General features: G+C 32.3%; 1 protein-coding gene across 2 annotated transcripts in view; it reads left to right on the top strand.

Moving 5' to 3' along the window:
• Positions 1–5924: 5924 nt before the first annotated feature.
• Positions 5925–26032, top strand: part of LOC149079957 (zinc finger protein castor homolog 1-like) — a 171779-nt gene continuing 151671 nt past the window's right edge. The window contains exon 1 of one of the 2 annotated variants that reach the window (XM_089238865.1): positions 5925–6383. The gene's annotated coding sequence lies outside the window, so the exon portion shown is untranslated. Of the gene's footprint in view, positions 6384–7555; positions 7574–26032 lie in introns of those variants that run through there. The other variant, XM_089238866.1, reaches the window with a different exon arrangement.

Below are 26032 nucleotides of genomic sequence, written 5' to 3' on the forward strand. Positions count from 1 at the left end.
CTGAGGGGTCATAAGGGGATTCAAAGGTAACATAGAAATCACGCCAAGTCGAGACAGCTGAAATTCCTGAACTTTGGTCAAAAGTTCTATTTCATGATGTAGAAACTAAGAGATTTTTCGAAATTCGACCCCTATAAGAGGGTTCAAAGGTAACAGAGAAATCACGTCGAACCGAAACCGCTGAAATTCATGAAATTTTGACAGAAGTTTAGTTTCATGACATTTCAAGACTAAGAAGGGTTTTTTCGAAATTCGACCCCCTAAAGGGTGTCATAAAAGGGGTTTCAAAGGTAACATAGAAATACACCGAGCCGAAACTGCTGAAGCTATATTTATGAAATTTGATCAGAAGTTTTATTTTATGGCTCGGAAACTAAGAAGAGATTTTCCGAAATTCGACTCCTAAGGGCAGGCCGTAACTAGGCAGGTGCAGCAGGTGTACTCGCACAGGGTCCACTTAGAAGGGGGGCCCAGAATGGGCCTAAATTCAAATTCTTGCACAGGGTACAGGAATGGCTAGCTACGGCCCTGACTAAGGGGAGTCATAGGGAGGGGGGTTTCAAATTTAGCATTCATGAAATTTGGTCAGAAGTTTTATTTCATGTAAAGACCAACTAAGAAGGGATCTTTCAAAATTCAACCACCTAATAGCGGGATTCAAAAGTTGTATAGAGCAGTGTTTCTTAACCTTTTTCAGCTCATGGCCCCCTATGGATCACATTTTTTTCTCGTGGCCCCCCTTGTCCTATCCAGGGCCCCCTCTACCCTCATCAAAGATTGAGATACTTTCTATTTTTTTATTATGAATGAAATTTTAATAAATCAGATCAATCTCTGGAATCCTGGCTAGGCACGGACTCAAAAATGGCAGATTATCATCTCTCCCAGGAGTCAAATTATATGTTAAAAAACAGTCTGTGTATAATATGGTACGATCCAACGAACACGCACGATAAATCGACTCTCCCAACACATCAACCGTTGCTCTGGCGGCCCTCCATACTTAACTGGAAGTAACAGATGAAAATCATAGTACCAGATCCCATATAGTGCAGTCCCCCTCCCTCCATTGTAGACATGAAGACCTGGGTCATGCCCACATAGACCCAAGGGTTAAGATGACCCTGGTTCTATGAACGAATCTGATGAATTCTGAAAGTAGTAATATTTTTTTCAACCATGTTTCACTTTTAAAGCTTTTTTCTCTTCACAGCTCTCTATGACTCCCTTCACCGCCTGTCGTGGGGATCACCTTTCTTCTGATTTTCTCCCGTGGCCCCACTAGAATATCCCAGGACCGCAAGGGGGCCATTTGGCCCCAGGTTGAGAACCACTGGTATAGAGCAATCATTACTGAGCTTATTGCTGAAGCCATAAATATGAAATGTAGTCAGCATTATATTTCATAATGCAGATACTCACTAAGACGAGATTTTTCTGAAAATTCATCAGTCATGAGGCGTTCGAATGTTATATGGGAAAATTAAGGCTGAGTAATTTTTAGATTGCCAAATCCACGCGAGCGAAGTCGCGGGCAACAGCCAGTTTTGTAAATAAATAGCATATAAGCATTACTTATAAGAAATGTTAATTTTTCATTGATATATATTTATAAATATGCAAGTCAAGTCTGAAATATTCCCAATATTATTGCGTTTCTCAAAAAAAAATTAATGCAATTAAATTTTTAAATTAAAATTTAATCTTTTTACAAATTTATTTTTTAGTTTCCTAAAACTGTGAAAATATATACAATATTTGATTTATAGAAATAGATAAATAGAAATTTTTGGAAATATCCCGATGCGTTCACATTTTAGAATTAGGTCAAATCCAGAATTTCGATTGTGAGTATCTGAATGAATACGAGGTCATTTAATTTTTTTTATCTCGAATTTTAACAGAGGTTGGTTTATCCAGAGATAACCGAGATTTTCTTATAACGCACATTAGTCGAACAGTGTTTGGGAAATATGAAAAAAATAAAAGATTACGCGGATCATTTTCTTCATCAAAAAATTAATTAAACTTTCCAAAGATCCTAAAATGAAAACAATAGAAATTGATGGTAATACGCGATTAGTGAAAATCAACGAAAATATTTCGGTATCATGTATTTATGCCCACATATACTAATTTATAATATGAAATTTTTTAAGCATCAACGAGATGTGAAGAAGTTTCTTATCACATCGCAAATCTTTGAACACAAAAAATCTCGCAAACCAATTAAAATAGATTTCGTAGATGAGAGTTTCCTTTAATTAAGAGATTCGTATAGGAATTTTGGTAAAAAAGAAAAGAAAAAAATAGCCAAGGAAAATGAGAATTCATCGCATCAGCGTGAGCCCCAATCACGTGAATTATATTCACGGCATTGAGGGATAAGTTATTTTTAATTATGACCCAGTGATTAACTGCACCTCTTCTGCCCGAGGGCCTGAAGAAACACTCAAAGGCTTGGCTGCTGTAGAATGATGAGCTTAATCTCGTTCTCTTACAGCCAGAAGTAGGGCGTTACCCCATGGTCAGCTTAAATCTGGACTGCCTGTGTGTGTGTTACTCAGTTATGAAATTTACACGAGGTTCAGGTGCTTTTGAGTAATGAAAAGTCACCGAGATGAATTATAGATAGCTAAAAATTGATCATTATACACGTGTGTGTATACATATCACACGTATTTCATATTAGTCTAAGTGAAAATGGTAAAGTCGGGAAAGTTTCGGTTCCGACTGAGCGCAACATGTGCCTCATTTGTGAATTTAAATGCAAACACGTAGCGCATTTTAAATCACTCTTATAGAGAAATATTATTATTATTAATTTACAGTTTCGATACATTGCTTTAATGAATCATGTGAATCTGAATCTTGAATCTTTAATTTCATCGGTACATGGGTGCATGAACTATATATAATATACTATAACTATAAATTATAAAGATCCATTATAAATTTCGTTTATCGAAAATTGAGCGAGAGAGAATTTTAACTCATTTTAATTTACTAAATCCAAGTAAATATTTTAAAATTACTCAACTTCATCACGTATGACATCAAAATTTTACACGTGGGTGTTATCTTCAGTGGCATCATTGAGTTTTTTCATTAAGAAACCAAGAATTTGATGTTCCATTTTATTTTTGAATATGTTCGAATGAAAACGGAGACAATTTTATCATAGAAAATCCTGAGCATTGTCACAGGTTCATAGAGCATTCATAACGTTTTTATAAAATTGCGTTTTAAGCACCAAGTCAAAACACACAAATTATTCAATCTATCTATACGAAATTTGATATCCCCAGAAAAATTATTGTTTGCCAATTATTTAAAAATATATATATTTATTTTTTTTCAAACCACTCTCGGAAGAAGATTCGAGGTAAGCATGACCTCGGTTAACTGATGTTTGTGTTATCCGAGGTCCGTAGGTGATTTAAAACGACGTCCAAAACGCTTTTCGTCACGATATTAGTGATGCAACTAGTTCAACTTTAAACGCAGCGTGTATAGCAAGACCTTTATGCATTTAATATGAACGTAGAGGGTGGTTCAGAAAATATTTTACATTATTTTCAAGGAACATGCGGTAACCTTCAAAGTGTTATAAATTTCTAGTTACTGTGTATGTTACTTAACTGCATTACTTTATTATACTTTCTTTCTTTCAAACCGAGAACAACTCCGGTATTACATTATTTTTTACTGCATTCATTTGATAATTTTCATTGCACTTTATAGTCATTTGAAAGTCTTTGAGTAAACGAATACTTTCTAACATTTGGCCGTCATTTAATTAATTGAACTTTAAATTTTAATTAATTCCGATTATTTAAGCTGAATCCAGTTCACATTAGTTGGGATAACCGGGGCCATACTGTACTTAAATTTGACTAGAAAGATCTTAAATATAGAAATGTAATATGTCCGTAATAGGTGTGAAACCTCGTTATAACGATAAATCTCTCGACAAAAAGATTTTTGAAAACATTTCTTGTAATTATCTTCAATGTGGTGTTAAATTCTTCTCGACAGCACGATATCTAGATATCCCATACTACGATAAATCCCTCCATAATAATAATTTTTAAACTGATTTTTAAGCCGCTAGAATGTTATGATTCTTTCAAAATCGTAGACAATATATTTTGAAACACCTCTCTAGTTATTTTTTACCCCTCCCCCCCCCCCGAAATTTAATGAAATTTTTTGAAGACAAAAGTGCAATGCATTAAACTCATTTACTGGGTGAAACAACCAACTAAATTTTATTACGGTATAAGTCCGTTGTAACGAGAGCTCACAATCATGGAGAAAATTTTCTTTATAACGAAATTCGCGTTACAAGCGAATTTCTATTTTTTTTTTTTTTTTTGCTCTGTCATGTTATAAACTGTAGAAAATTAATGCTATATCTCCATTATAACCGTTTTTAAGATCATTTTGTTCTAATATAAGTGAATATGAATGAGAGGGTCCCATTCATACAAATACAAATACAACGCCACAACAGGCAAATTGCCCAACGAGGTGGCTGACTTAAGAACATCATGGATCCCCGAGCCATTTTTTTTTGGAGGCATTACCTACTACTACATGTATAATGATAATTGATAATAATTTATCGTTTTAGTCGAATTCTTGAAGGAGGGGAAGACCACCTTTGTTTGGAGTGTTTTGTTGACATTATAGCGAAAGTTCTCATAACATTTAACTCGCTATAACCGAATATTTTTCTTATCTTTAATGTAAGTGTTTTGATGATCCCTCGTTATAGCAAGATCCTCTTTATAAGCCGTACATGTTATATCGGAATTTTACTGTATTAATTAATACTAATTAATTGTAGTCTTGTGCCGCCAATAAATTATCACAAATGAGTATTATCTGGTGGCACTCAAAAGAAGCGTTTTTACACTTTGTCGTTGACATAACTCCGATTTAGACGTCAACATGCAGGGCTATTGTCATCACCAGCATAAATTCGATGTACGTGGCAATGATGCTGAATATCTCTACAACGATGTTTTTCTTAGTCCGCACAATATCATTCTACAGTAGAACCTCTGTAATTCAGATGGATTCATCCGTGGATTTGATGTCTTTTCGTTACCCAAATTCCGTTTCGGTCTTTTCTCGAATTTTTGAATTCCAATATCTCTGTGGATATTGCATTCAGGAACGTGAATTGGCTGCTACATTATTCACTGTTCTGCAATCAGCATCACTGCAGAATTTCTTGACTATGTTCAAAGCCTGATTCACGGAAACAGTTCATGATCATCCGTTCCGAAACTGTTTCCAAATTTAGCTTATCATTCTCATGCTGCCAAGGAATTTGAACTTTCTTCTCTGATACTTTCCATACTCCTAACCCATATCTGACACGGGCAAGTGGTTATCAACTTGATCGAGGAAAGTCTGGCTTCTTGTAGAATTTCTTCAAACTAAATTTGCTCATACAAAAACCATGATTTTTTTCCCCCCAACTCCAAATTAGCCAAAAAGTTCGAATCAAACAAGAATTTTTAACATTAAATTACATTTAAAAAAAAACGCAAGGGGAGTTCGTAAAAAAGTTCGAATTATCCAAAATTCAAATTAACCAGGTTCTACCGTATCAACAAAAAAAAAAAGAAACGTAAAAAAAAATGTGCAGGTTAGTGAAGAGAATTTGACTAGAAGTATATATTGAATATTAAAATAATATTTTTTTTAATACTATTATCATTATGATTATGCGAGGGGATGTTCCCACAATAAGAAACGGCTTTTGTGTGTGTGTGTGTGTGTGTGTGTAGCCGCACCTTATTTTAATGCCATTGCACCGCCGCTGGTTGGGGGTCGACCAAGAAGGCAAAGAAAAATCAGCAGACGAGAGAAAGAGAGAGGCTATCAGTAGTTAGTTGTCTTCACAAACTATAGAACGAACCGATTACTTCTTCTCTTGATCGTCTCTCTGTCTCTTTTTATCGCCAAGAGTAAATCGCGCGCCGCCAACAACCGCTGGGCGTTACGGCTGAAAAGTGGGATGGCAGCACGCGGTGTGTGTGGATAAGTAAATATTTCGCCGGACCTGGTGTTGTTATATGTAATGTAACTATATGTGTGTGCATGTGTGTGTGTGTTATGTATCACAAACGCCGGCAACAACAACAAAACAAAACGGCACACACAAAAATTACCTTTTTTCATCTATTCTTCCATCTTCTATAAAAAAAAAAAACTTAGATACATATTGTGCTCCGGGTGATTGATATACAGTATTTATAATTATATTCTATCATATACACACACTATTGTGATGGAATTTTCATCTTTGGTGGCTTTCTACTCAAATTGAGCGTTTTTTCGAGGAGAGTTTTCTCAGCTGTTTGATGGTGAGTTGTTTTTTTTATTTGTTACATTTGATTTGAGAAAGTTTCGGTACTTGTTGTTTTACACGGAAAACTTATATCAAGTTTATACGTGAAAAACAAAAATATCGGGAAGAACATTAAAGAATAATTACTCTCACACCCATAAAACTTCTTGAAAAGAAAAATTTAAGTTGAGTACGCTAAATTTTAAGGGAGAAAACATATTTAAAAAAAAAAACTGAGAATGCTATTACAATTATTGTTAAAGTGTTGTCTCTCTCTCTCTCTCTCTCTCTTCGTAATATGTAGGATACAGTATTTGAAAATCTGATGGTAGAATAAAGGTGTCCTCTCTTAACTCTTAACGCGATCAATTAGTTCCGCTAAATAATCGCGGAAAATGAGTTGAATCTAACATGATAACATGGGGGAGATAAGGATATAGGGGGAGAATTTTCTCAGCTGTTTGAATGGTGAGTTGTTTTTTATTTGTTGTATGTGGTTTTAGAAAGTTTCGGTACTTGTTTTTACACGGAAAACATATCCAGTTTATACGTGAAAAAAAAAATTGGGGAAGAATTAAAGAATAATCATTTTCTATGGTTCACCCCCCCCCCTCCACCATATAAAGTATTGAAAAAAAAATTCAAGTTGAGCATGCTAAATTTTAAAGCGAGGAAACTTATTTAAAAGAAAAATTAGTTTGTAGATGCTATATATACCACACAAAATTATGCAGTCTTCGTAATACGTAGGATACATCATTTGCATTTCAAAATGATATAAAGATGTCCTCTCTTAATGCAATTAATTAGTTGCGCTAAATAATCGCGTAAAATGAGTTGAATCTAGCATGGGCGAGAGAAAGATAAGGAGAGTTTCTTCAAGAGAATACAGAAATTAACTTTACCCTTTATGGTTCACCCCCCCCCCCATAAAAAGTATTGAAAAGAAAAATTTAAGTTAATTATGCTAAATGCTAAGGTGAGGAAACGTATTTTAAAAAAAATTTAGTTTGTAGATGCTTCCGCAATTATTGTTCAGATGCCGTCTTCATAATATGTGGGATACAGTATTTCAAAATGATATAAAGTTGTTCTCTTTAAACGCGATTTGCTGGTTCCGCTAAATAATCGCGTAAAATGAGTTTAATCTAACATGGTAACATGGGTGTGATAAGGACGGGGGAGAATTTTCTCAGCTGTTTGATGGTGAGTTGTTTATTATTTGATTTTGTAAAGTTTCGGTTCTTGTTTCACGCGGAAAACGTATATCAAGTTTATACGCGATAAACAATTGAGTTGAGAATGCTAAATTTGAAGCTGAGGAAACGTCTTGAAAAAGTGTTTAGTTTATGGATGCTGTTACAATTATTACTTAGATGCCGTCTTCGTAGTATGTAGGATACAGCATTTCAAAATAATATAAAGGTGTCCTCTTTTAACGCAATTAATTAGTTCCATCGAATGATCACGCATAAAATGAATTGAATCTATAGTGGGTGAGATAAGGATAGGGGGAGTTCTTCAAGAGGACACAAAAATTAACTTAACCCTCCATTGTTCAACCTCCTCCCACCCTCATAAAAACGTATCGATATTTTTTTTCAGAAAAATGGATATGAATTAGTGCTGTTAGCATATTTTTTAATGAAAAATATGAAAAAAATTGATTAATTAGAGTGGATTTTTAATTATCTAAAATAGTTAATTAATGATAAATATACAACTTACCTTGATTTCGATGTTATCTGTAAACAAATAAAATCTTGCTTAGCAAAGTTAAATATTTTTACCTTGAATTTTTTATTTCCAATCCCCTCAATTTGGTGCGATTCTATAAATCTTGGAACACGTAAAATTTTAGCAGCTCACCAAATTACACCGATAAGGAATCAACTCTTTCTAGATAAAAGTGTTGTGTACTTATATTTTTATTTTGTTCTGAAATGGCACTAAGAGATGTACTTTCTAAAATACCAAAAAAATTGGGAAAATAATTGGTGTAAAAGGTTTCTTAACCATGTAATTATCATGTATATTCAGATATACACGGGCCATAGAAGGTTAACCTTTGAATTGATTGTGATAATTTTTTTCTTTTCATTTCCCCTTCTTATCCTTCAGTTAAGAGATATCAACCGAAAAACTCATGAAAAAAATTTCCTATAATGTTTCTCTGGACTTGCCTATGTCCATAAAAACTACACAAAAATTAAAAACAAAAAAATTAAATGTTATTATTCTTTAAAAGTAGGTAATTTTTAAAAACATTAAATTTATCACTTAAGTGCTGAAATGAAAGTTTTTAATTTTGTTTTGTTTTTTTAAATGAAGTTTGGCGTCTCACACCTTCGAGAAAAAGAAATCAAATGCTTTTCGAAAACTTAAAATTAACTAAAATCGAAAACTATTTTTTCTAATTAATAAAACCGATATTCCCAATTAGGCACGTTAAACGGTTAATATAACAAAATCGTGAAAGCTCTACTAAAACTATTTTTCGTATTTTAGTCAACTTTTAATAACTAAAACATTTACGATCGAGAAGCTTGTCTAATACTGTGAATCAAAATTTTAGTAACATAGATTACAGAAAAGCTTAGTTTTTACATAAAAGATGTCGAATAATTTATAAATTCTTAAAATAATTTAATTTTGCTTCAAAAAAGAGGTAGTTTTTATTATTGTGTGTGATTGGAATCACATTTTTTCATTTGCAAAATTAGTTACCTTTTGTTGGTAAAAGATAGTACCTCCTAGTTTAGCCTGGAATAATTGAAATTAATAACTGGAAAAAATTCTTTCATGACGCTTAAAAATTGAAATTTTAGTAGTTTCATGCATTCCAACAATTTTTGTGAAAATGAAACGCCTACGTTACGCGACAAACCCTTTCTTAAAACCAAAAAACTTGAAAAGTTATCCGAAATACATAAAAACCCGAGTTGAAAGAAAAAGTTATTTATTATAAGACCAATGAAAAGATATGGATGAAAAATAAGTTATTATTCCCCGTAAACCGAATCTAAATTCTCTATTTAATATGTTATAAGTAGTTTTTGTAACTCCTGAGATATTTTTCCAAAAAGATTCAGATCGTATGAAAAATACAGGTTTTTATCTTATTTGATGATTGATTTTGCGGTAATTTTGTTAATACGCTAACGAAACAACGAACTTTGAAGCTAACCTTTCAATAGCTTGCCCTCTATCTCAAATTAATTTAATATGCGTTGAACAATCAATCATTCGCACGTTCACAGCTCCGTTGACCATGGACAAGTATTCATTACGTCTACGGCTAATAAGCAATCTGTTTTTGATTAATCAATAATTAGAACCTTGCTTCTTATTCAACAACGGCAAAAAAATTAGTTTCCAAGAACATGTATTTATTGCAGTTTCTATAGTTCCCACATCAAATAAAAATCACAAATTTGGACTAAAAAAAATATATACATATATCTTTCATGAGAATATTTCCATTGTCTTATAATGGCAAATATCGATTTACAATAACGTCGTAGTGAGTGTGTGTGTCACTAGAAAATTGCATCTATACTGTCTAATATCGAAAGTTACACGTCAAATATATTACTTTTCCTTATTTTCTTATATTTCTAGCTCCGTTTTAATTGCATTTGTTTAGATCTAGATCTGATACGTAAAAAAAGGAGGAAGGGGGGTGGAATAAAACACCAATAATTGTTTCTTCGATTTCAGATATTCATATTTCATCCACACTTATATACGTATGTATATCTGATAATGATATTTTTCCAAGAATCACCAACTTTTATCCATTTCCTATCGAGGATGGATTCCTTAAGAAAATTACTATGTAACGAAAATTAATGTAGATTACGGGAATAGGCGTATATATATTTTGTCACTTTTCTATTGTCATACAGATGAGGTTATTTTCACACTTTTCAAATGCGGTTCGTGTCCCACCACATTTAAAAGTTTTTAAATGTAAGGGGATATTTTTGCACCTGTTTCTTTTTACACGTCTACGAATTTAGTATGAAAAACGAAAAATCAGGCAAAAATGTGTTTTTCCCATTCTTACAGGGAAAAATAATACAGGCATACAAAATTTCAATGAAAATTTAGCGCTAATTTTTTCATGAAAATGTTTCAGATAAATATCTCATATCATTAAATCTTTTCTAGCACGGATGTAGTAAAGTTTTGCCCTTTTTCTTATTTGAAACGAGACTGTGTGTTCTTGTTGGTAAATAGCTACACATTTTTTTCCTCGAGTATTTAGGATAATATTTAGATAATAACCTCATGATTTTGAACATTTCTCAAAGTCAGTGGACGTGTTCATAGTTTTGTGAAAAGTTTCGAGATATGATTTTCCACTCATTTAAACCTGACAAAAAAAAACAAGAATAGAGATCCAAAAACGTAAACGTCATATACGTTCATTGAATATTACTCTGCTGTGCAGTTGAACCTCCATCTGGTACATGTGCGTTAACTTTACCCTAATATCTGGAATAAATACCGTTAGCATATGTAAAGTGATGTAAAAGTGTCGATATGAAAAACCTTAAAATTAATGAAAATGCAATATTATAAAAAAAAATGTTTTCAGCCATACATATCAAACTTGTTCAAAGCGGGGAAGAAATTTTCTACTTCTTATTTCTTTCCATTTTCGTTTAGCTTAAAGGATATTGATCCGCATCGCTTAAAATATTCCCAATTTCTTCACGGTCTTCTCCAATATAAAATTGAATTGATAAAAAAAAGTTTTCTTTTAATATTTTTTTTTTCATTTCATTGATCTATTTTTTTTAAAGATATAAATAAATTGAAAATTGCCATCTATTGAATCATCAGTTGAATTGCCATTGAATCATCAATGAAAGAAAATATTTTTAATTTTCTAAAATAGAATTGCTAGAAAAAAACGTCGCTTTTCTTTCAAACTCCTGAAATATTTCATTACTTGATATTCGTCTTTTAAAATCGTGATACTATTCAAAAGAAAAATATCGGTTTATAAGTGCGAATTTGGTCATTTGGTAAAAGAAACATTTACCATTGAAGTTTTTTTTAATTTTAACCTACCGATCACTTTGTTGATGAGAACACGAATGATTAAATATTTTAATTTAAGATTTTATTCATTAGCATCTAGTGACGGTTAAATTTTTCTATTTCAAAAAAGTGGAAAAGTTGTAAGACCGATAGAAAAATACAAACTAAAAACTAAAATTACATAGTGAAAGTATAAATCATATCGTTCTCATCTGTAAAATCATATCGTTCTCAATTGAAAAACCATATCGTTCTCAATTGAAAAACCATATCGTTCTCAATTGAAAAACCATATCGTTCTCAATTGAAAAACCATATCGTTCTCAATTGAAAAACCATATCGTTCTCAATTGAAAAACCATATCGTTCTCAATTGAAAAACCATATCGTTCTCAATTGAAAAACCATATCGTTCTCAACTGAAAAACTACATCTTTTATAAATTTTGTAAGGGGAGAGGAACTCTCTCTCTCTCTCTCTTAAACTTTTGTATAATGCAGTAAACACTTTTGAGGGGCGTAACAACAAACTGAATTTTATTAATTAACATATTTAAAAAACTAATAGTCCCACACTTGTGCTGTCATGTGATAATCTTAAAGTGATTATATACAGATTTTATGCTCCAAAATACCAACACCTAACAACGTATGTAAAAAGTTGGTTGTATTTTAAAGTACTGTCAGTAGATAAAGAGATAAGTAGTTATTACAAAAGAAAAACTAGGGCCACTCTTACTTTCTTGAAAAAAATTAACAAACAATAAGAGGAAGAGAGAATTGTGTACATCAAAAATGTAGACATGTAATGAGAGAGAGATGGAATCGATCAAATATTTAGTCCATAACATGACTAATGTTCACTTGATATTTCCTTTCACCGTTAATAAATTGCATCTCAGGTTCTGATCAATAAATTTCATAACTCCGAAATCATGCAAATATTCATGAGGAAAAAGCGCCGGTTTTTATATGAGGACTTCGCTGTTTCGTGAATGAGACATTCTATTGAGGCTTTTTTAACATTACAGATTGATAATTTTAGCATAAAAAACACAGGTGATTAAATATTTTTATTCAAAATTTTCTTCATTAGTATACAAAGAATTGTAAAATTTTCGATTTCTAAAGAGCAGTAAGAGTAATGGAAGTCATATCAGTTTAAATATATGAACTCAAAATTAAAATTATACAGGGAAATTCATATAAATTTAGCTTTTTTTATTCAAGTAGCTAGCACAAAAGAAAGACTATGCAACTTTTTTTCCGCTCAGAAATGAGTGAATACACAGTAAGAGAAAGAGAAAGTTTCGCACATATCAAAGATGTAAAGGCATGTATTTCACTGAGAGAAAGAGATGAAATCATGTAAGCTTTGTTCCATAATATGACCGATGTTCCCTTGATATTTCTTTCCATCGTTAATGAATTGCATCTCATGTGCTGATCCATTAACGTGAGGTCGAATATCTGTTCATTTTATTTCTGTTAGCTTTCTTTCCATAAAAACCCTTTTACGACAAGTTGGTATTCATCTGGATGCTATTTTCTTTTTGCATTTATGTTCCCGTTTGTATTTCATTTAGTCTTTCAGTTTTCCTCGTTTCTTTCGTTAATCTCTCTCTCTTCATTCGACTGTATTCTGTAATAATTGCGTTTGTTGGAGACTAATTATGTCTTTTTCTCCTCCATTCTTGAATCTACACAGTTCCCATTCTTCGATCCATTATCAAAAGAAAAATATATAATAATAATAATAAAATAAAGAAATCATTTTTATTCCCTCCTCATCTTATATTTCGCAATCTTTCTATGATTAGTTATTATTGTCGACGTGAAACGTTCCAAGATTTAGCGTATTTCCCATTGTCTATTCATATTTTTTCAAGTACTTGCCTTCTAGGAAGTGTATGCGTTACTTGACAAATATAGCTATGAATATATGCATAAATATAAACTTTTCTTATATATATATATAATGTCGGACTGTCCAGAGTATTACGAAAAATTAAGGTAGGAATCAATTCTGTTTTAAGTTGTTTTTCCAAACTTTTTTTCGAAATTCGGATCGAGTGGGAAATGTTTAAAATTCTAAAATAAAAAAATTCCTCTTCATCTTTTCGATGAACAGAACACTATTCTCAAAAAACCATTACATGATATTTAACAGATACAAAAAAAACTTTTCTCGTTTTAGTAATCCTATTAATTTCGAAATTTTGTCCAACATCCATCAAGGTATTCTCATTTTTAGCTCCTTGAGTTTCGTTTCCTGTTATTAATAATTATAGCCGACATAGGCTATTTATAAAATTACAAAACCCATGGTTTACGTTTTGGTATACTGTATATCGAAATTTACCATTAAAAATAATGATATAACAGTAAAGTGTTTCTTAACTTGTTTTCTAACCCTAACGGACCGTTGACCCTCATTGAAGTTTTGATAGCTTACATGTGCCTTTTGAAACTTCCGAAAACCAAATAGTTTCCGCATCAACCCGATCATTTTCCAAATCAGCACCATATATTTACATATTTCATTTTGTTATTAATATTATAATGATATAGCTATGAAAGAACTATCCGAAAACTTGTCCAACCTCTTCCTTTTTCGAACCATGTTTTTCATTTTTTTAAACTCTATTTAATCTAATATTCGATTATTATTTCCGTCTGTATTTCTTTTCCGCATTTTTTGAGAGTACAAAAATTTATAAGACATACAAACAAACACACTCGTTTCTTTTATTAGATTAAGAAGTAATACACAGCCTCCGGGATCAAGCGATCGTTACATTCGATCTCGTTAATTGATTTCGACGTGATATTAGCAGCATTATTATCAATATATTATGATGCTGAGCGTAGGAATATTCAAATACATTTTCTTCTCGTATTGCATGTTGGTTTAAAAAGATTTTAATCCCGTATTGTTTTCGCCATTGCGCGTAGATTCAATTATTGTTGCAGCAATCATCGTTAAAGATATATTAAAATATTTAATAATCTTATATAGCTCTATAAGATTATCAAGAAAAATCTTAAGGCTGTGGTCGTTAAAAACAACACTCGCTTGCTGGAGGCGTTTTCTCCCATACACGGTTCGAAGACAAATATATATATATATATATATATGACTCTCCTCTCATTTCCCTCCTCATCCCATAATATTTAAGACAGGTTCCTCATTTGTCGCATTTGATGACTTCGCAGATAACAATAATAACAATCAATCAAGTACATCCCTCCCTTTTCCGCTTACATGGGAAAATTCGTTTAATAAATCAGTAATTGACATTTAGCCCGAAGCGTGGTATTATACAGCAGGGTTGTTGGTCTTATTATTATACGGCATTCAGTCCTTTATCGAAGTTTCTCATCTCTCATATGAAATGCGGCTGAAAAATTGACGATTTAAACATGAATATCATACCCAATAGCTTTTTGCCGCTTTCTCAAGCATATTTGCATCTGAAATATGAGGAACTCAAACGCTATATAAGGTTTTTTAAAGAAGAAAAAAATATCCCTCACAGAAATGGAGGCTAAAAGACCAACTTTTTTTCCGATAAAATTCTTTTGAATGGCATTGGCTGAATCATCTTATCGAGTGGAAAAACAGAAACCATTTAGTTGATCGTACGTTACAACAAAAACACATCCATCTCAAATTCTAAACGATCTCACGCAAGGATCGTCCTATGTATAAACAAATGATATATTCTAAATTGCGATGAAAACTTATTTATATAACAAGCTAATTCAAATGCAAGAAAAGTTATTATTTACTTATTTAAAAAGACAATTTATATATATATATGAGAAGATGGATTCTTCTGAGATCTTGAAAAGTTTAGAAACTACTTTTTCTGTTTACGGACATTTTTCCAAGTCCACTGAATTCTCCCATACACACTGTTTTCTTTTTGTTATGGAAAGATATTAAAGCTACCATATATTTATGGAAATATTTAACGAAGAGGTGGTTGATTTTGCCTTTATCACGATGACGAAATTCTTAACTTAAACTTTGATCACTTGATATCTGATGAAAAATAAAATAAATAATAAAAAGGATTATAATTTCTAATATAAGAAAATTATCTACCTTACTGACATATTCTCGGAAGAGCCGTGTGATTCGGGTTTCAAGGACAACACTCCATCAACTTGATGAATGATTGTATCAGTAAGTATCAAAAAAGATATTACTTTTTAAATTTTTTTAAGAAAAAACTTTTTGCATGGATATATTGTGATGAAAGAATTTGGTTATCTCGAAACAAAATCGTTCAGAAAGATTTTCGGTTTTTGACTGAAGTCTAAAAACATTTTTCAGCTTTTTAGTTATCGCGCCGCGTTTCTCTCTAAATCGTTATACTTCTCCCTCTTCTCAGTCAATTTCGAAAAAAAACGTAAAAAATTTTGGAAGCATTCACAATAATTCATTAAGAGAACTTTACAGCTCTTGAGGGGTAAAGTTAGATTTCTGCTCCGAACTGTAACAGACAAGTAAAATTGCAGTCATTTGCACCCAATTCCAATTGACTACTGAAAAGATTTATCAATTGTTTCCAATGTGTGTATTCAGCTTGCTTGCTTGCTAATTGATCACCGTGTTATTATAATTAAGGTTATCTTTTTTTCTCTCAGCTGAATTTCGTGAGAGATTAAAAATGGATAGAGTTCCATTAACATCTTTATCGTCATTTCCTTCCAAGATAATTGAAAAAAATTGCTCGAGTGATTGCATTTGGCTCTAAGTATTTTTCAACTGCTTCCAAAAATTTTTACAGTACAGTAATATGACTTAAACTAGGCACTGGATGGTAGACAAGGTTAATGTTGGTGCAATTAGAGCTGCAATTTTCACGATGCAGTCGATATACGTGGCCTTTATGATGTTAGGTCGTGTAAAAAACTTGTTGCAAAAAAAAACTTCATTACTAATGAATATAACTATACAAGTGTTTCCTCTATTACGAGTGGATCTACGCTGCGAGCAAAATTTATTCCCTAAAAACGGTTCAAGTTGCAAGAAAATATTCGACTTACACGCTTGAAACATGTGAGAAAAGAATAATTCACCATATGGAAACTCGATCAAGTCGAAGCCGACAACGATAGTTGAACTGTGTAATAGCTCATTAACTACACTACTTTTATTCTATTTTACATAGTGCACACTCTAGTATACCGTGTGTTAAATGATTTTGATACGTTTATAAATATTCTGGGGATATGGAGTGAATTAAAGAAATTTCAATTATTTTCAATAAGAAAGTTTACTAAATTTTTCACGATATGAGTAACTTTCGAGAACTGACCACTCTAAACAACTCATGCATCAAATTTCTGGAATTTGTAAGTTTTTCCCCCCTATCGCCCAACCAAGCTCTTGCTGATTTTATATATATATATAATCGTGGTGTTTCCGATAATTCATAACAAGGTCGCTTTATAGTAAGTAATTCACGCCTATCACCTAACTTTATAAGAGAAATAACAAACTCGTACCCCTTGAATGTTCTTTTCTTCTTTGAAATGTGTGCCCTTTTTCAATTTTTATAACCATAAGATTAGTGGGGGAGTCGATTTTTTTCTTCAAAGAAGTTAATCCTTTTGTTTTTACGGTTACTTCTGCTTTATCTCAAACCCGTCATCGCTGTGACCTTTGCAGCGATCTTGTCAAGATCATCTTTCTTCATTAACTGGGGAAAATTTTTCTTTTTTCTTCTTTCCTAAGAAATATATACCATGTAAAACCATTTTTCACTTGAATAGCGGAATATATCGAGTAAATAGAACGCCGCATCTAGTTTCGTATATCTCTCAATAATATTTCCAAAATTATATCTACTCATGAAATTGGGAAATGCTAGATATTTAATTTAATCTCATATTTGTAATAATCTGATTGATAATTGCTATGCCAGCATCACTAAATCCACGTATCGTACAGTTTAAAAAAATGCCGGATTCACGCTTTTTATGATATTTAAAGGCTACTTAAAGAAGCGTGAGATATGCGGTTGAGATGCATAAAGTCCACTAAATGAAGATTGAAAATCGTTTTACCAAATAATGATTGCATATTATTCTGATTATTTTCACTCTTTTTGAAATAACTACACCTTATCCCCGCTAGCTCAAACCTTGTCGTGTAACAACTCAATCCCTTAGAGCCTAATGCAATGTGATCAAAGTAGTAATAATAATAATAGTTATAACGTAGTCTTCGACCTTCAACCGTGCCAAGTTCTCGCTTCATCTCCAACAAAGCTTATGATATGAAGATAGTCGGTTCTCCGTCATTCGATGATATCCTCATCTTCAAATGAAACGGTTCATTGTAGGCTGAAACTTTCTCATAGTAAAATGAACTATTTTGATAGACCACTTTAGGTCACGTTTATTATGGAAAAAAATGAATCTGTTGACGCAACATCTAAAGAAAACAACCTATTACATACGACTAATCGAGAAGCACATTAGGTTTATATAAATAAGGACATCATAATTATTACCGTCTAATTTATAATTAGTAGATGGTACAAGGAATTCGGATGTAATTCTTTTTTTGATATGGTCCAGACGTATTTAGTTTTAATGTAATTATTCTTCATTCTTTCGTTACGCTCTGGTGGCCGATGGATGCTAAAGCCATTGATTGGTTTTTCTCTCAAATTGCCTCAGACTCCATTTAATTTTTTTTCATTATTATTTTCTGTTAGTGGTAGCAAATGGTCTTCATTTTTTTATTTTTATGCATCCAATGTACTGTTGACAGACGCTTTATTGATCGAATGAATGAAAGCTTAAGCTACTCGAAGAGTAAACATCTTAACATCAACTTTTCTGTAAAAACTTCGAAAATGCCCTTCCACAAGTTTGTTTTGATGTGATGGAAAGTTTTGGTTTAGATAATGTGTTTTAGAAATCCAATGTGATTACGAGTTATTCATGCCTCGTCTTCATGAGTTGCGAGAGTTTGAATGCAAAAGAACGACTTGTTTTAAGTTATTCTTTTCATTATATAAAAAAAAAAAAAAGATACCCTGTATTTAAAATTAAAAGTGAAGCAATAATTGTGTAGTTAATTTCCAAGGATTTGTTTTATTTGTATTGATTTTATGATATCTTCTGGAAACTAAGAGAACCAACAATGTCACTCCTAAGGCAAATTTATGGTGGAACAATTCTGGTAAATATTTCGGGTTTCATTTTGGGAAATTTTCCCAAATTTCCTCAGTTTATCGAATTCGAATATCTCAGTGAATATTGCACATAGAAACATGGAATTTTTTTTTGTTGGCCTAAGAAGAGACAGGGCAACAATTTTTTAATTGGGTTTTTGAGCACACGGAAACTGTGTAAAAAGTTAATTTCTTTATTTTTTTATGTATACGACCCCTCAGACAAATTTTAAGATTTTAAGTAACTGCACGCCATTTGAAAACTTCTTGTAATTGAAAGTACGTTTCGAAAGTCAACGGTTAAAGAGATATCCACTGTGCAAACAATTTGGGACAGCCTGTATAGCATAATAATGTTATTCACTTATATACCTCTCCTTATACGTCTTTTTTTCCTTGTTCCCTTGCAGGACAACGCATAAGTAAGAAATCACTGTATTTGGTTTAAACTAAGATTTTAAACTCTGCCTATTAATGCATTTGATAGATAATGATTGCCAAGTGTTGAACAAATGTTAAATTTCTTAAGACTTAAGTTAGTTAACAATTCTGAATTAAGTTAGAATGCTTTCGAACATTTAAAGCGTGGCGGACAAAACCCAAAAAAGTTTTTAATATCAGTTATAGACATATATCTTTATGGCATGGCCGATTGAATTTTCCACAGTTCATAATTTATTAGTAGTTTGACCGCAGTTGCTGGCCAAGTATATAATGTAAAAATTTGTCTTCTACTTTCTATAAACCGTTTTTTTTCTTTTTTTTTCAATAGATAGAATAGTATGTCGAGTAATCATATTGCGTCGTGAAAGCTGCATTTATGGACTCTTTTCTTCCCATCTCGAGTAATAGTTGAGAGTCAGATTAGGCTTCATGCCAACTATAGTTTTCTTTTCTTCTTTTATATCTTTTTGTTAAGCATGCGTATTTAAAGTTCTCCAATGGTATAAAACAGTAAAAAAATGAAATTGACTTCCTGTGGATAAGAATGACACGAGAATCGAGTGTGAACATGAGCAGAACGTGACACATGCTCAAGCTTTCGAATTCTGTTGTTAGCCCCGCCTCCATCGCTTTATTCGCACTGCCTCCGTCCATTTCAGCACATTTCAAAATTCCATGTCACTCCTTATTCATTAGAAAAAGACTAATATAATATTTATAAGTTGTCGTAAACTCGTAATATTTCATTACGTTTGAAAACAGTGGCCACCAAATTGTTCAAGAGTTTTTATATTTTTACGTTTCCTCTGGATTTTTTTTCTCTATTAGCTATCTTCTGGTTTAAAAGCCTAATCTTTTATTAGTTTTCATTTTATTCAAACAAGATAATAAAAAACATTCTTTTTCCAGGGAATAGGTAGAGATTGATTATCCACGCCAACTGCGAGTAGTTGTGAGTTATGTGACGTTTCAGTAAAGTAAATCTCTCATAAACGTTTCAAAGTGTCAAGTACATTGTTCAGAACTTACCACACGGAATCTCGTAACTATTTTTAAAAGACCAACTAAATATATACAGTAGTCTTTTCTCAAATTACATATGTATGCATTGCATTGAACAAATATAAAATCGTGATTCCATTAGCTATTCGGTTGTCCCGAATATTCTAAGCACTTAGTTGAAAGTTTTTGAGCGAAATTTTTTTCTTTATTTTTCAGGGATTGTTAAAATTTCGTCTTTGTGGGATTTAGCTGCTTTAAAAGCAAAAATTTATCATTGTAACAGTTGATCGTATCATGTGAGCGAGTGATATTCCATACTTTGAAAACTATTCATGTGAGAAGGAACAAATGAAAGTGTGATAGCACGATATCTGATGAGTATTTACGGTGAATTAGAAAAAATCCCAGTCAGTTTCATAGAATTTGTTTTGGGCAAGCAAAGAAAAATTGCACCTTGAAAATGGGTCTTTACCGTGCGTTTTAGAAATACCGTAAACCGGGGTAACTTTAGGACAAGTACTATTTTCATGTTTGAAATTGTGTGGTGGGCTGAGTTTCCATGCTATCATCACGTTCTTGATCTAGAATTGTTTACTACAATTAGCAGTTGTGATGTACTGAGGTGCTTAAATATATTCTGAGTGATGATTCTGATTTTTGGTGCCTTGTTTCTTCTATTTAGTGATTATCATAACTTTGTGAAATCTCTTAAGACTTTGATTAGTTAAAACTGTGCATCAAATGAAAACCAAAAAATAGGTCATTATTCCATTTATAATTTTATAATGATTAATTTGCTGTTTGAATTGTTTCTGTATCTTAATTAGGTAATATTTTACGTAATAAAATGTAAACATATTACATTTGACGGGGTAATATTAGGATGTAGCCGTCCAAATTTTGGTAATTTTAGATTTTTTTTTCCATTTTTCTGATCTTTTTCGTTTGTTGTGACCTTCTTTCGTTTGCTCAGAAGTTAATTGTAAGCAGGTGGCAGTAAAATATTGGAAATGGCTGAACGAAGAGGACAAACTTTTGCTACGAATTTGATGAAAGAAATTTCGGTACCCAAAAAATTAAAAATGTTTTATTTCTAGTCGACATGAAGAAATAGGTTTAATGAAAATTATTCACTTTTGTGAATAAGTAAATAATTTTCAATCCTCTACAACTGATGGTCAACTGTGTTTTAAAAAAAGAGCTTAAAACTTGACTTGTTATTATTATTTATTTTTTTATACAGGTTTATTTAATTTTTTTTACTAAATTGTTGAATCCTGTATAAAAATAAAATTTCTAGGTCTTCTTTAAACTTTAAAGAAACAAACAGAACGTAACTGGAAGAAAAACTTGAAAAAACTGTTTTTCAGAAACAAGCTAAAAAAATTAGCATTTTATCATTGCAAAACTTCTCCTGTATAATTTATACAGGTTAGTAGTGGGGTAATGATCAGACCCCAGTAATAATTAGAGTACTAATATGGATTTCGGAGTAGGGAAAAGGCTTGTCCTAAAGTTATGGAACCCCTTGGAATGGGTGGTAAGTTTAGGACAACAGAATTATGCCTCTCCCTATTTATTTTATAAATAATTTTGAATAATAATTAAATAATAAATAATTTTAATAAAATAAGCTGAGGATGGCAGCTATATTTTCCTTTAGAAATCATGTTAACACTCATAATATGAATACCATATTCAAAAATGTGCAATTCTTATCCCTTGTTCACGGTATCCCATGCTATGATTATTGATCCAAAATGGTTTTACTCTGATTTAGTTTCACGAAACACTTGTGAACTGTGTCTTTAGTGATATTTAGAAACTCTGCTACATTACGATTGAAAAATTTCGGATTTTTTTTTATTTCCGCTTTTATGGCATCATCGTTCACTCTGATCCTCCTCCTTGAGATTGAAATTCCTCAATTTACAACTTTTAGAACCCTGGCAGTTAACCTGTTAATGCACGGGAAACATTATCTCCACAGACTTCATAAATGTTTATAGAAACATGGGGGGGGGGGAGAACATTGCCTTAATCTAAAAAAATTATAACGCTTTCTGAAAATTCAACTTTTAATCAGCCATATATATAGACACTATATAAATATTCAAAACACACCGATTGCAATAAAATCCAGACCGGACATCTAAATAGACTCTCAACTTGTCTGGTGTTGCAACAACATATTTAATTCTATATGATGTATAAATACAGCAACAGCTGAACGCTCAAAACTTCAAGGATGACTTGAAATAGAAATGAAATTTTTCGAACTAAAATGAAACTTAAATCGTCTCAAAAAAATAGGGAAAAAACATTTGAAACAACGGATCATATTGAAGAGGTGGAAACATGAACTTAGTTCCATTACAGGCCGCACCCCTTCACGTCATTATTCTAAATAGAAAAGAATATATCAACGAAAAATAAACAAAAATCTAAAATCATAAGCTCGGTAAGCTATGATGTCCACCTGATTAATTTGAGAGAAATGTTCATTATAATGCGGGAGAAAGTCCAGTTACGAGCTTGCTTTTTGTAGACCCGCCTATCCGCCAATCGTAAATTTATATAGAATATTATTTATAAGATTTTATTTATCATTATTATTATTTTTGCGCTACTCCAAGTGAAGTGAATCTTACTGAACCTTGTTAACGTTCAACTCACTCGCACACATAGGAAAAAAGAAAATGAGAAAGAAAAATCGACCGACGTGATTTTTTGCCTCTTTTCATTTTATTTTTTTATTTCAAAGAAATAAATATCAATTTTAGACGAATGGGTTCGAAACCGGTTTTATGTTCATTTTTTAGGGATTGGGTAGAAGGGGGAGTTGAAAATCCCAACCATGCTCCAAGCACCAACACCGCTTTTCAAACCAGTTATTTTTCTTTTTCTTTTATATTCTCTGATACAGCAATTTCGAAAATAATTGCAAAAATACAGAGGACGTGAAAATTTTTAATGATGTAGATACTTTTTTCCCCTAGAAAATAATGTCTTAAAAGAAAAGCTGTAAATGATAGAATATAGTTTGAAAACTACTCTATTCTTCTTTCCCAGGAGAACTTTTATCTTTTTATATCGAGTATGTAGTTGGGACTGAAACTGTACTGGTTACAGATGTAATGTAGAGTGAATTTACGAGCGTCTGTTTGTATTTGATATAAGATGACGTCTTTTGAAAGTTATGTGGTACTCCGCATTTAATCCTGTAATCCGGCTCTTGATGAAAGAAAGCACCAGAGAGAGAAATAGAGAGAGAATTAAATAAAAAGTGAAGAGGAGGAACTTTCCCACACCCACGCGGACTAGTAATAGATCGTGTCACGAAGGGCATCACATCACTCGGGAAATTTTTCTTAGGAGGAAGACTGTGTTTTTATTATCATGACAAAGATAATGTCTTCAGGAGAAAAATGATACTTATTTACCAGCAAGAGAGAGGCGCACACAATAATCGTGTTTCGATATTCGAATCTAGTAACCGCCGATAACTATGTTTTAACTCAATTTGAATACCCCAACTTACGCGATTTCGGAGTAACACGTTTTTTTCCGGAAAATTGTACATTTCCGAATTTCAATCATAATTACGGGATTATTGCTAAGATAATAATATTATTAAAATGATAATCAAATTTGGAACTGTTTTGTTTGATCAAAATCATCATATGTAATAAAACTAACTGATTTTTGGGAAGCTACACTATATAAAGATGAAAACTTAACCATGATTTTAAAAATAGAATCTCCCAATTCTTGTATGGTATTTGTCATTTTTGCAAAGGTAGACGCAATTTAATATCTGAAATTCAACATTATTGCAGTCTAGAAAAATTTCCTTTAATGTGATAATTTTTTATGTCAATTCACCTGGTTTGCAACTCTAAATTAATTTAAAAACCACTTGTGAAAATAGTTTTTTTACCTCGAAACACGAGCAGCTTTCGTGGGCGAAGATGTTTTCTAACAAAACATTCAAAGCGAACTGCATATGACGATAGTTTGAACAGAAATTTAAGGAATGATCTTTTTTCAAGAACCGGATTGCAGTCCAAGGCAAATTAAACTTTATGAAGTCATAATAAATAGTATGCACCATAGTATGTATTTTTATGCAAAATCATATCTCGTTTTACGTGAATTAGACTTATGCTGTTATTGTAGACCTGTTTGTGTAACTTCGGAATATTACTGTATCGCTGCTTCATGTTACATCAGATAGTGTCGAAAAAGAGCCGTAGTGTTGCATTTTATATTTCTGTATGCCGGAGCTACAGGGCACCATGTCACAAAAGGGAAATTTTACAGGAGAGCCGTTTAAAGATTTTTTAGTATGTCTTTCTATGGAGCTCATTTGTTTTATAAAATGAATATCTCTGTTACTTATTGAAATAGGACTTAGTGTCCTATACCCTGTATAGTGTAACGAAAGTGCTGCAAATTAATTGCGTTAGAGTTATCCCAATATTGACGGAAATGGACATACCCATGGGACATACATGGGTGTAAACCCTTTACCTCTGGTACATAGATTTATTATTTGTGTGCAAATGAAACGATGAAAAGTCTATTCAAACGTACAGAGTTGTCTCCACTTATTAATCTTTCACTCCAGAACTGTTTAAACTGACGAGTACTGACGAGAAATAATAGCATAAAAGTTATTCAAAATTTCTACATTCTTATTCTTACATTAACCGGTTGTAAACTCATGTGTAAATTATACTGATGTAACTAAAATGATTCAATTTGCAATTTTAGATCATTGAAAAAGTCCACATTTTGGCTTGTTAAACCTTGTATCATAATTTTTTGGTAGTCAGAATCACATAGCTGCCAAGTCTCCCGAATTTTTCGGGAATCTCCCGAATTTTATCTTCATCGCTCGATCTCCCGAAATGTTCTTAAATCTCCCGAATTTTTACGAAAATCACAAAAATCCCTAATTGTCCCTAAAAGTTCCCTACTTCATTAAAAAAATCCCCGCTTATGAAAACAATCCCTAAGGAATTTCTTGTGGGGCATGAAGCCTTTTTTTTTTTCTCTTTCGAAATGACGTCACACGTCGTAAATGGGGAAATTCCCTTTTTAAGGAAGTTTTACAAGCTCTCTGATGGTAACGAGAAAGTTGTTTGTCTTATCGTGCAGGGAAATGGCTTAGAGGCCAATAGTCCTGGATAATAATTGAAGATTATGGTGATGCACATGTGGTCAAAATTTCTTTTGTTGAAGTTACGTACGTGCGATATAACAAAGCATGAATAATGATAAGCAAAAACATATTTAATCAATTTTAAAGATACTTATTCCGATGAATTTCCTTTCATCAAACGTTCCAGAAGAGGGCTGACTTTTCCTTTTTGTACAAGTTGTGTTACGGACATAAACATCGGTCATGGAAAAACTGCCATCATCAGTCGTGAAGTGAAAAAAAACATCAAGCAAACGTCACAAAAAGTCAGTGTTCTTAAAAATTGACGGTGTTTTCCTTCATCTTCCGATGATTTTGGGGTCATTCGCGGAGAATGTTTGTTCACAGCGTTTCTGATTGAACACAATATTTATTTTTACATCATTGAAGTTTTGGCCTCCAATTTCACTTGTTTTTTGCGTAGGAATTTTATTCCCAAGGGTTTAACTTCCATGTGTGTAAGATCCCTATTTTAATTTGACTTCAGTTTTTGAGTAGAGATTTTATTCCCTACGCTTCAACTTTTATGTTTGGAAAATCCCTATTTTATTTGGAAAAATCCCTATTGTATTTATTAGGGAGTGGTTTTAGCATAAAATACGGGTGTGCGCGAAAATCTCCCGAATTTTCATTTTCAAAAGTTGGCAGCTATGGAATCAAAGTGTGTTAGTGACCAAAAATTTAACACTTATTTATAGCTTAGTTTTTCCAGACCATCAAGGTGAGCAAATCCCCACCCACCAGCTACTCACCGACTTATCTC

Source organism: Pholcus phalangioides, unplaced genomic scaffold (genome assembly GCF_987345545.1).
Source record: "Pholcus phalangioides strain wild (caught in Gottingen) unplaced genomic scaffold, Ppha-v1.0 ptg000011l_1, whole genome shotgun sequence".
NCBI lineage: Eukaryota > Metazoa > Arthropoda > Arachnida > Araneae > Pholcidae > Pholcus > Pholcus phalangioides.